Source organism: Cryptomeria japonica, chromosome 8 (assembly GCF_030272615.1).
Source record: "Cryptomeria japonica chromosome 8, Sugi_1.0, whole genome shotgun sequence".
Lineage (NCBI taxonomy): Eukaryota > Viridiplantae > Streptophyta > Pinopsida > Cupressales > Cupressaceae > Cryptomeria > Cryptomeria japonica.
In genome coordinates this window covers 5,871,690-5,882,983 of record NC_081412.1, presented here as the reverse complement: position 1 = coordinate 5,882,983, position 11,294 = coordinate 5,871,690, and positions in this window count along the sequence as shown.

Below are 11,294 nucleotides of genomic sequence, written 5' to 3'. Positions count from 1 at the left end.
ATGTATTGTTATAATCATGAGATTTCTCTTTCTAACTCTTCATATTATTACCCACAGGGTAATGGTCAGGTGGAGTCAAGCAATAAAAATATGATAAACATTATGAAGAAGCTGGTGAGTGAAAACTTCAAAGATTGGCACAAGAAGTTGTTTGAGGCTCTCTGGGTGGATCGCACATCTTCAAAAAAAACCATAGGGATGTCGCCTTTTGAACTAGTGTATGGCATGGGAGCTCAATTATCACTTCCTTTGGAACTTGCAGCTTCAAAGTTATAAACAGTTGTTGAGGATGCATATTTTCAAGATTCTCTGGAGAAGAGAATTATGCATTTAATGAGGATTGAAAAAGAAAGAGATAAATTGGTTGATCAGATTACAGAACATCAAATGCGGGTCAAGAAAATATTTGACAAGAGATCCAGGCCACAAAAATTTATGCAGGGTGATCAAGTTTTACTTTGGGACAGTAGAAGGGAACCAAAAGGGGCACATGGAAAATTTGAGTCACTATAGAAAGGACCATTCTTAATTCACGAGTAAAAGGGCCTAATTCATTCAAACTTGCATATCAGGATGGTATTGTTCTTCCCCTATCCTATAATGGGAAGGATTTGAAATTATATCAATTGTAAGCAGGAGTCCCCTGCAAGTCTTGTACATAAATTTTTGTTGTATTTAGTTAGTTATTTTGGTTTTGTTTTGTTTTGCTTTAGTCCTTTCTGATTAAAGGCTTGTTTTCGTAACCATAGATCCTGGGGTTCATGTCTTGGTCCCTTGTTGTCCCAATCCCCAGTCAGAGCCAATGTTAGTCCCCCCTTTTTTTAGTGTTTTAATTCAAAAGTCATCCATTAATCATTATTTTCCTTTTCAGTTGTGTGTTTCCTTCCTTCAAACTTAAGTGATTGAACCTTGTCTTAGTTCAAAGTTCAAGTTCAATGCCCGCTTTAAAGTTAGTTGTCTTTGAGGATTTGTTTCATGGTAAAAGGCAAGCACTATTGTTGAAAGTTCATGTTGAACGTGAACCTTTGAACCTTTTGGTTCAAGGTTCAAGGTTCAAAGTTAGTTGTGTGTCAGTCTTATCTTTGCTCGTTCATTGTCTTTTGTTTTTTATGTTGTGAAGACTATTTTGTGTTGTGTTCTATGTTTCTTCTCAGAGTTGAACTTGAACCCTTGAACCTTTTGATTCTTGGTTCAAGGTTCAATGTTCAAAATTCATAATATGAGGCCTCATTCAAAAGTGGTGTGCATATCATAGAGTGAAAATGACAGCGGGAAAGGGAATATTTCGGGAAGTTCAGGATTTCAATTTCTAATTATGGCAAGTAATTACGGTAATTTTTGTGACATATAATGGAGTGACCCAAAATTAAATGCATGCCATATATCCATCAAATCAGGTATCGATTCACATAAACTTACTCAATTAGTGTAGCTAGTGAGGATTTGAGTGAGATTTTATTCATTTTTGTTGTAAAAAATACCAATCTCTCAAGTATTTTCTCAGTAGTTGTGAAAGAGAAGGAGGTCAGAGGTATTGTATCTGCACTCAGAAGGTTTTGCGAATTTACTATTAGGATCAGGTTAGTTTCAATTATTTCTTCTCCTGTTGTATTTTCTTGCTTAGAAGCTAGTTGTTGTCTGTTTCCTTTGTTGTAAAAGTAGATCTCCCTTTTATTCCTGAAGTTGTTTATAAGTATGAGAGGGGCCATCATGAGGCCAACTCTGCTGAAATTGGGTCGTACTTCTTGTTTGATTAGCTCACTACTGGAGATGGGTGACACTTCACTGGTGCAAGCAGACCTCACTAACTTCCTAGAAAGAGCTAAGAATCCAGCTTAGAATTCCATGATGGAGAAAATCATAAGAAATGGTTTAATTGAAGCCATTGCATTTCCTCTTGCGGCACCATGCTTGGAGCTGGTTTTAGAATGCATGAACTGGTATGATGCAGAGTAAAGGTGTATTAGGGCCATCAATGGAGAGGTGTTGTTGAAAATTGATAGGGAGACTGTAATGGAAGTCATGGGAATTCCCCATAAGGAGTCATACGAAGGTTGGACCATTGGTACCTCATACTCTTTCTTCTCTGAGAAGAAGATTACCTACAAAAGCATAATTGCTAGAAACTGGTTGCTAAAAATCCAAAAAGGAGGTTCTAGGTTGCCGAGGCCACTCGCTAGAGAACATTTTATAACAAACGTGCGGGATATTATTATTTTGTTGAACAGATTGAATGGAAATTCTCATGCCTTCTATTGGGAAGATTGGATGTATTTCTACATTCTGTTTATGTTGAATGGAAGCGCTTATCTAGATTGGGGGCAAGTTATTGCAGAGAGATTACATGAGGGCTTAAACAAATTTACAGGGATGTGGGGTTTTTATAAGTCCTCGTACCTATTTTATATGCTCGCCTACACTTGAGACTGGAATGTTTTATACCATGAACCTTGGGTTGATAGGATAAGGGTTTACAAATACTACCCTCACCTGCAACAACATAAATATTCTGGAAAATTCATGAGGTGGAATGATATTTTTGCAGGTAGACTAGTTCATGAGTTGCAAGGAAACATAAACAAAATATTATCAACAGAATTGATGGAATTTTTAGGTATCTATGGTAGTTTCTTCATTCAATTTGCTCAGTTCACTTATGTTAGAGTTGGCGGCTTTGAGGGTGAACCTTTCAGGTTACCCAAGTATGCTCTGGATAGTTATAATTTGATTGAGGTCAGTCGACAACTCACCTACATTGATAAAAGAAATAAAAGGAAGTCTAGAGTTATTTTTCCCGTAGAGCAAGGTTATTATAGGTGTAAATTTGTTTTAGATGCTTTAAATATTGAACTTGAATTCAAAAAGTTCAATTTGCAGTCATATGTTGCTAGACTCAAATTTGATAGTCAAAGGTATGCCATATAAAACTTGAATGTTGGTATTGATTTTCATCATGAACCTCAACTTGAAGATTACTAGGAGAACTGTAATGATGAGTTTGAAGTTAGAAAGAGATCGTGGTCTAGGTTCATAGTTTAACAGATTGTGACGATGGGTCTATATATGAATGTCTTCGATGTACAAGAGGATTAGGGTGAAGAATTTGTTGATCCCGAGTTTAATGAGAAGATACGGGGGCAACCTGTTCCAAAGGTTGATTGGGATAGAAAAGGAGATGAGAACAGTCAAGATAAAAATTTCAATGTTATTAAACGGACTGAAAGATGGCTAAAAATCATCATTTTGGACAGCAGTCCATTTCTGCACCAGGAGTAGAAAAGTTGGCCGAACTCGTGCAGCTTCACAAGTATCTTTTCCCTCTTCTAACATTGCTATTGATGTTGCAGGTAATGAAAAAAAAAGGACTGAGAAAATTAAAACTGCAAACTTAGGAGAATCTTCTCTAAGTTCCTCCCCTGTTCATGCCACATGTTCCCGTAGAAAGAAGAACAGTCAGAAACTTCCCACAAATCCACTTGTGGTAGTCTTGGACTCTGAAGAAGAAATTCAAGGGACGATGGATGCCCAGGTACTGGACAAGCTCACTGCTGATGCTACTGACAAGGGAAAGGAGATTCAATAAGCAGGGGACTCTGTAAATGTCATGGTTGTTGTTATCACTAGCCAATAAACACCTCCCCCAAGGAAACGTCTACTGTCCCCAAATGGTTAAGCACTTCACTTAGAAAGAAACAAAATGTAATTCCAATCTCTATTCCAATGGAAGATATAGTTAGTAAATGTTTGGTGAGAACGTCAAAGTGCAAGAAACTCAAAACTGAAGCAATGATAGATGTAGATGATCAAACATGGCATTAGGTTGCAAAGGTAGCTCAACCTCCAATGGATAAAGATGCTGAGACCGTTACTAAAAAAGACTTTGTTATTGAGAAATTTGATTTAGGGGTGGCCTCTCAAGCTGGAGACCTCCACCAAGATAATTTTGACCAGGACTTGGAAGGACGAAAAAGATAAGAATGAAATGAAATAGATTATAATGCAGATGGCTCAGTACAACAATGCCATACAAGATCCCAATCCGCAGCCGCTTTCCCAGGTACCTTTGTCATTTGATTCAAAGTCACCAATGAACTAGAAATTGCTTCATCAGGTTCAGAGAAGTCGGATGGTAGCATACATTTTTAGTGAGTGGCTGGAATAGATTTCTTGGCAAGGTACAAGCTATATCTCTGATCTGATTAAGGTATTTGCAAGTGCAGAGTCTGTGGGAAAGGAATTAGAAACATAAATAATCACTAGGAGAAAGAGAAAAGCAAATGGGTAGTTGTGCTAAAACAAATGAGAGATACCCAAAGGTATGGAGTCATGAACTTCCTGGTAGAAAAACTAGTGCATGGTCTAGACGACAATGTGATTTTTGTATCTACAGAAAATATCAAATGGAGGAACTCAATTATTGAACAGTGGCATGAAGAATCAATCAAAATTTTGAAGAAGTTAAAAGAATTGATTAATACTATGAAAAAAGATATGAACTGCATAGATATTCAACTCCTAAAAGATGATAGGCAGACACTTGAAGATTCAACTAATATGATTCAAGCCTTCAAGGATCGAGTTTAACAAATCCAGGAAGCAAAATCCTTAACAATAGAAGACTTCTCAAAAATTGGATGAATTGAATCCATGCTGGTTGTTTGCTTTGATCATCTCGAGACACATAAGGGTAAAGTTGTATAGGTGAGAAAGAAGAAGGAGGTCTAGAAGTAGTGAATACTTCACATTGGTCTTTCACATTACCAACTCATCCTCAACTTCTCTATAGCTCATTTAGAATAGTGCAATATCCGTAGCACTCCTTTGCCTCAAGAGAAATAGGTGGATGCCATGTCAACTGTAGAAGCTTGATCACATAGTCATTGCTCGCGGCTTATGCTGCTTTTCCTATTTTGGTAGTTGCTTTTTAGTTATAGGGATAGACTTCTTTGACTCTCAGGGAGAGTTAGAAATTTTACTCTGGTCTTAATTGTAACGAACTATCATGGCCTGGTGGCTATATATACTCTGTTATAAGCCTTGTAAAAGGTTCGAATACATTTTGGTTGAGATAGGACATAAGCTTTATATTTTTGCAGTTCTATGTATTCTAAAGGAAAGACAATTTGATCTGTGAATAAAATTGCAGCATATTCCATCTTTTAAATCTGTGTATTTATGAATTGAAGTGTGAATCTCTGTGAAGATTTGATTGAATTGCGGAATTTGTCATCTTTGTGATGCAATGTATGTGAATGTTCAAAAAGAAAAACTTTTGAAATGCCTATCTTGCCGATTAAAGGAATGAAAGTTTGTGAGCTTTTTTAAAAAAATTATGCTTAAAAATAGTTGCGGTATTAATTCTGTGTTGAGAAATGAATGCTTAAATACCTTTAATGCTTTCTGGTAAAAAGTGTGCATAGAAATTGTTGTAACCTAAGATTATTGAAAATAATTCTTGGGAGTTGTACCCATATACAGAGGTTAACTGCTTAAGTAGTTATTCAACTGTTGGTGTGTTTTGTCTTTTGTTTATGGGCATGCAGAAGTCAAAGAATTAAATCGTGTGAAAGACAAATCTAATAACCAACAAAAGCAAAGCATCATTATCATCTATTGTAGATTTGAAGGTATACCTTTCCATCTTTTATTTCAAGCATTTACAAAATTTCATTCAATGTTGATTCCAAACCAGGGTTTGACTTAGGCAAACCCCTATTCCCAACCCCTTTCTTCTTCTTTTTGTGTGCAAGAAAACAGGTGCGAAACTATACTTCCAAGATTAAGATTTATTTGCAGAGATGAAAAAACCCTTTTTGATGCATAGAAAGTTCGGAGGACCAAGTGGAGGGTGCCCCTATTCGGACACATAGTCCCTACAAATTTTGCTCGATTTCAGGGAGGAACTTTGAATCATCTCAAACTTCTCATATCCAGGTGCACGACTGAATCCCAATTTTGTAGCTTATTATTTTCACATACTTTATCTCCAAACTCATCACTTTACTTATTCAACTTACAAAAAGGGACAAACATGTTCCAATCTCAATCAATCTACTTAGTATTCAGTCCTTGTATCCTTTAGGATTGGATCTAGTAGATTCATCCCTCTCTTTTGAATGTAAAGTCCTTAAAGTGAAAATTGAGCTTAGTGAATCCTCCCTTTCCTCGTGGAGAATTTGCTAAGCTCCCAATTTTCCACTTTACACAACATTTTTAAGTTACTTGCAACAGTCAAGATGCATAAACTTTCAAGAAACCTACAACAACTATTGATGTCAAACATGCAACACTCTTAAAGGGACCTGTACTTTCAACTCTTCACCAAATTTGTAGCTTTTCAAATCACTAAAGGTACTTACATTTATGATTTCTATTTATTTGTAATATTTATCATTTTTAGTTAATTTATTATTACGCATTACAATGTGTTTGTCCATTTTCATTTTTCTAGTTACATGCTTCATAATTGTCATTTGAGGACAAATGACCTTTCAGTTGGGGAAATCATGCATTCCTTGTATTGCTATCCTACACCATAGAAAGATGATCTTGCCATAATTGTATATAATCATACTTACCTTGTAGACTCATGACTATGTTTTCTTCATTTGACATGTTGTATTCATTTCCCTTTGCCATTATTGCCTCAAAGTGAAAAAAAGATAGAAGCGTTTAGGGGCGGCTATATAATTACAAGAGCGGAAAAGTGAATGGTGTGTTCATGGGAAATGTTGGAATGATCTTCTCAATATTAGGGTTTTAATGTAATTATAAAGTGGTTTACACCATTATGACAATGATTTTTTGTGTTGGAAGGCAATCATATGATATTCTTGTAAGATTTGCATGATAGTATAGAGAAATTTTAAAAGAGCAACGTGAATGAAGAGGACAGTATGTTGTTAAAAATGAATATGACGGTTATAGAAATGATGTTATTTATGAAACATGAAGACAAAAATGAAGGTTAATATTTTGAGATAAGAAGTAGACGACAAATAAGAAAAACATGACACACATGCAAGGGAAAGGAAAAAATGGTGAAGAATTTCAAAATCAACAAAGTATAAGATTGCAGTAGGAATTTAGATTGTAAAATATTCAAGCGCAACAATCAACAATGGAAAAGAAAAATTAAAATAGACTACCTTATGAAGAGATCAAAAAGAGAAGAAAGCATGATATAGAGAGGAAGTAAGTTGACAAGAAGATAATGATGAGAATGAAGCATAGTAATAGCCACAACAAGAGTTTTTATAAATTGATTATAAATAGAAAAAGATGGAACAAGATCAAAGAATGGTGATAACTAGAAAAACATAGGAATAGTATTTTTAGACCCCTTGTAGAAGCAAATATTATGAGAAGAAAAGACAAGAGTCAAGGAAGAGGATATGATAGTCACAGAGTTTCATGCATAACCAATTTCTACTCCTTGCTTGAGGACAAGCAATATTTTAGTTGGGAGAAATAATGAGCATATAAATTGTCCATATTATTCTAATTTTTATAAAACTTTACCTGATGTCTATAATTTCCTTTTGATTTATTTCCAAATATTACCTTGGTTTCATGAAGCATTAACTAGGATTAGTGGTTTTGATTAACATTTGCATGTCTAGTTAGTTGATGCTAAATAATGGTAAAATATTATAATATATGGTTATTGTTGAATGTAAAGTATTTTAGAAGGATTACAATGTTGTTTTTGAGTGGTTTGAGTTGTTCATACAACTATAAAGGAGGAGGAACAATTTGGAAATTAATAGATGTAACTGTTGATCAAAAGTGCAAAAAAAAGGAAAAAAACTAGTTTTAGTAAATTTGGCACATCTCACTCATTTCTTAACGAAATTTAGATCTTCAAAATGATTTGGAAATTTTAAAAGGAGATATAAAACCTTACCAAAGAGCTTGAGCTGATTTTAAATAATGAAGGAGAACCATTCACCATAACTTGATTGAGACAAATTAGCATATTTTTAGGTAGCAATTAAGGAATGAGTTATAATTCAACTCGGACTCTTCTACCTCTTGACGAGTTCATGTATTTCGAGTTATTTAAGTGAAGTAACATTGGAGAAACTTTTGGAAACAATATTTGGTGATTCATAAATAATTATAACATGTTTTGTACACATGCTCAATCATGACTGCATTTTTATAGTTGTAAGAGTTTGAAGAGGATTAGAACTCTCTCAACTATTATTAATTTATTCTTTATTATCTGTCATCAGTAGAATAAGTCATATCCTTTCTATCATGGGAGAAATTAAATTTGTAATAATTTGTTGAGTTTGTAATGAATCCAACGTTCAAGCCTCATTCATAAATCTGAGATCTTGTTGAATTGTGAGAAGTAGTGTTGAGTGAGTATCCAATTAATGTTGAGTCTTATTAAAGGTGTTTATGTTCAATCAGCAAGTCTGATACATGTCCATGTATTATTTTATTTTCAATAATAAAATGATTTGAGCAATAAATCTTTTAGATTGGATGTTGAATGCTAATGACATATTGAAGAAACTCAAGCAAGGGCCACTCGAGGAACTGTGACTCCATTGTAGTTTAGTTTTGTAGTAGTTTAGATTGTTGTTCATTATGATTTACTATTAGTGATCAGTTTTTTAAGATATGCTTTGTCTCAACATATTTGATTCCATTAGTTTTAGAATAGTCCATCCGCAACCACTGTTGCTGCAAATAACCACTCTGCCTTCAACCACTGTTGTCTAGTTAGTTTTATTTCCGACATTGTTATCTTTTTAATTCAATTTATTGTTTTGAGTTTATTTGTTATACACAACGTATAGAACAACTTAGAAGGCTTCCATAGTACATATATAGTTCTAACTCATTTCAAGTTCACGTCCCTGAGTTGACAATTACACGTAGCTTCTAATCCATGAAGGGTTGCTCGGTCTGGATAAAAATCCCTAAGTTGTGAATTAGTACTCCAGCCTTAATTGCAATTAAAAATCTCTACATTTTTATCCACTAACTTTCCCCACAAATAATGCTATTATTGTTGACCCTACAATTAGAGACACATGACCTAACAGGGTCCGAAGCCTTCCATATAGCCTTAAACACATTAGATCCTTTTGTGGAGATAAGGAAGTTCCCACCAAATAGGTCACTAAAGGGGAGGGACTTCCATGTCTTGGCTTGTTTGGGCACAACCATCCCTATGTTGTTCCTGACTAGAACCTTCCAAGGTTCATCTCCTTCCAGCACATGAAAAATCCATTTAGCAACAAGAGCAATACCTTGAAGTTTGAGGTCTTTCAACCCCAAACCCCCAATCCTTTTATCCAAACAATGCCAATCCCATTGAGCTGAGTGTTTCTTCTTCTTTCCTCTCCCATCTGACCATAAAAAATTTCTAATGCTTTTCTAGATTTCATTAACATGGTAATTGATAAACATCCAAACAGACACATAGTATAGGCTATATGATGAAAGAATTTTCTGGCAAACTTGAACTTTCCCAACGAGTGACAAATAATGCTTGTCTCATTTCCTTAATTTTGTTTCCAATTTTCCCTTGATCCAAAGGCACATCTCCTTCAAACAAGGGCAGACAAAGAAAGGTCGGATACCCAGATACCTAACTTGCTTAGATGGCCCCCCACTGGTACCCATACTTGCTTAGCCAATTAGGGCGGTTCTCAAGACAACCCAAGAATACATATTTGGATTGGGAAACTCTAGCTCTATAGGCTTCACCAAAAATATTGAGCTTAGTCATTAGAGACTCCATATTCTTCTCCTTCAATTCAACAAACAATGTAGTGTCATCAACAAAATGAATGTTTAACAAGTCAAAATTATTAGGTAGAGTAATTCCTCTAATTTTTGGTGATAGAGTAGAATCTCTCATCGAGTAGGAAATTGCATCAGAAGAAATGAAAAATAGGGAAAGCACCAAGGGGCAACCTTGTCTTATGTATCTTTCTAGTTTAAATGTTTTAGTGAGAGACCCATTGATTTCCACCTAAGCAAAAGTATCCGTAAGAAGGACCTGGACCAAATGGCAAAATTATTTGGGGAAACCGAAGGCTTCTAACATCATTGTAAGAAAACTCCACTTCACATCATCATAAGCCTTCTCAAAATCCAAGAGGAACATTGCCACATTTTGGTTTGTAATCTCTGCCCAGTTCATGGCTTCCCAACTTGTAATAAGATTCTAAAGGATGTATCTTCCCTTGATGAACCCACTTCGAGTAGAGCTTATAAAGACGGGTAGAATATCCACAAGTCTGAGGGCCAAAATCTTGGCAAGGATATTATAAGAAACATTCAAGAGGGTAATGGGCCTCCAATTCTTAATTAATGGTTTATCCCCATCTTAGGGAGGGGTTTAATAGTCCCCTTGTTGATGCTTGGATCAAGAGAGCCCAAATCCATTGGTTCCTTATACATCAAAAGAAGATCTTCACTAGTCCAATCGATATTAGCCTTGTAGAATTCAATGGGTAGGTCATCTGGGCTAGGGGCCTTATCATTATTTAGAGAAAAAATGGCTTTTCTGATCTCATCAATGGAAACGGGTTCCTTGAGAGCTATAGCATCCTCTGTAGAGACCAATTTTGAAATTAGTCTCTTACACTTATCCCTAGCTAAGACATGGGAGGAGTTACCTTTCGAGGTAAAAATTTTTTTATAATAGTGCAAAAACTCATATTTAATCTCTTTATTATCCATAATGTCTTTCCCATCAACCCAAATTATGTCAATCTTCTCTCTGTACTCCTTTTTCTTTAGCATATTGAAAAAATAACTTATATCCTTTGTCCCCTTGCTCCAACCAATTCATTCTAGCGTTGATTTTGGCTCCTTTAATCTTGTTTTGCTGAATATTTCTCAAAATATTTATGGAGTGTGCCATAGACTGGGTGCACCTAAGAATAAATGGGTCATTTTGGGCTTGAGCCTCCATTCTCTGAAGGTTATCAATCATATTTTTCTCAATTTTCCTACTATCCTTGGCCGTAGTCTTTCCAATAGTCTTAAGTAAATATTTCTATCTATTAACATTTTGGTTCCATCTTTTAATGTTTGAACTTGGGACGTTATTTCGTTTATTAATTTACCTTATCATAAAAATAATAGTGAGTACATCTTGGTCCTTCAAGAGATTGGTATTCAAAATGAACTTCTCATCCCTCACATTTTTAATAGTGGGTCCGTCTCTTAAACAAACATGGGAGATAATTGGGTGATGATATGATAACAAGGGAAAACTCTAACAGAGACACCTTTACTATCTTGTATAAAAGAAAAGGAAT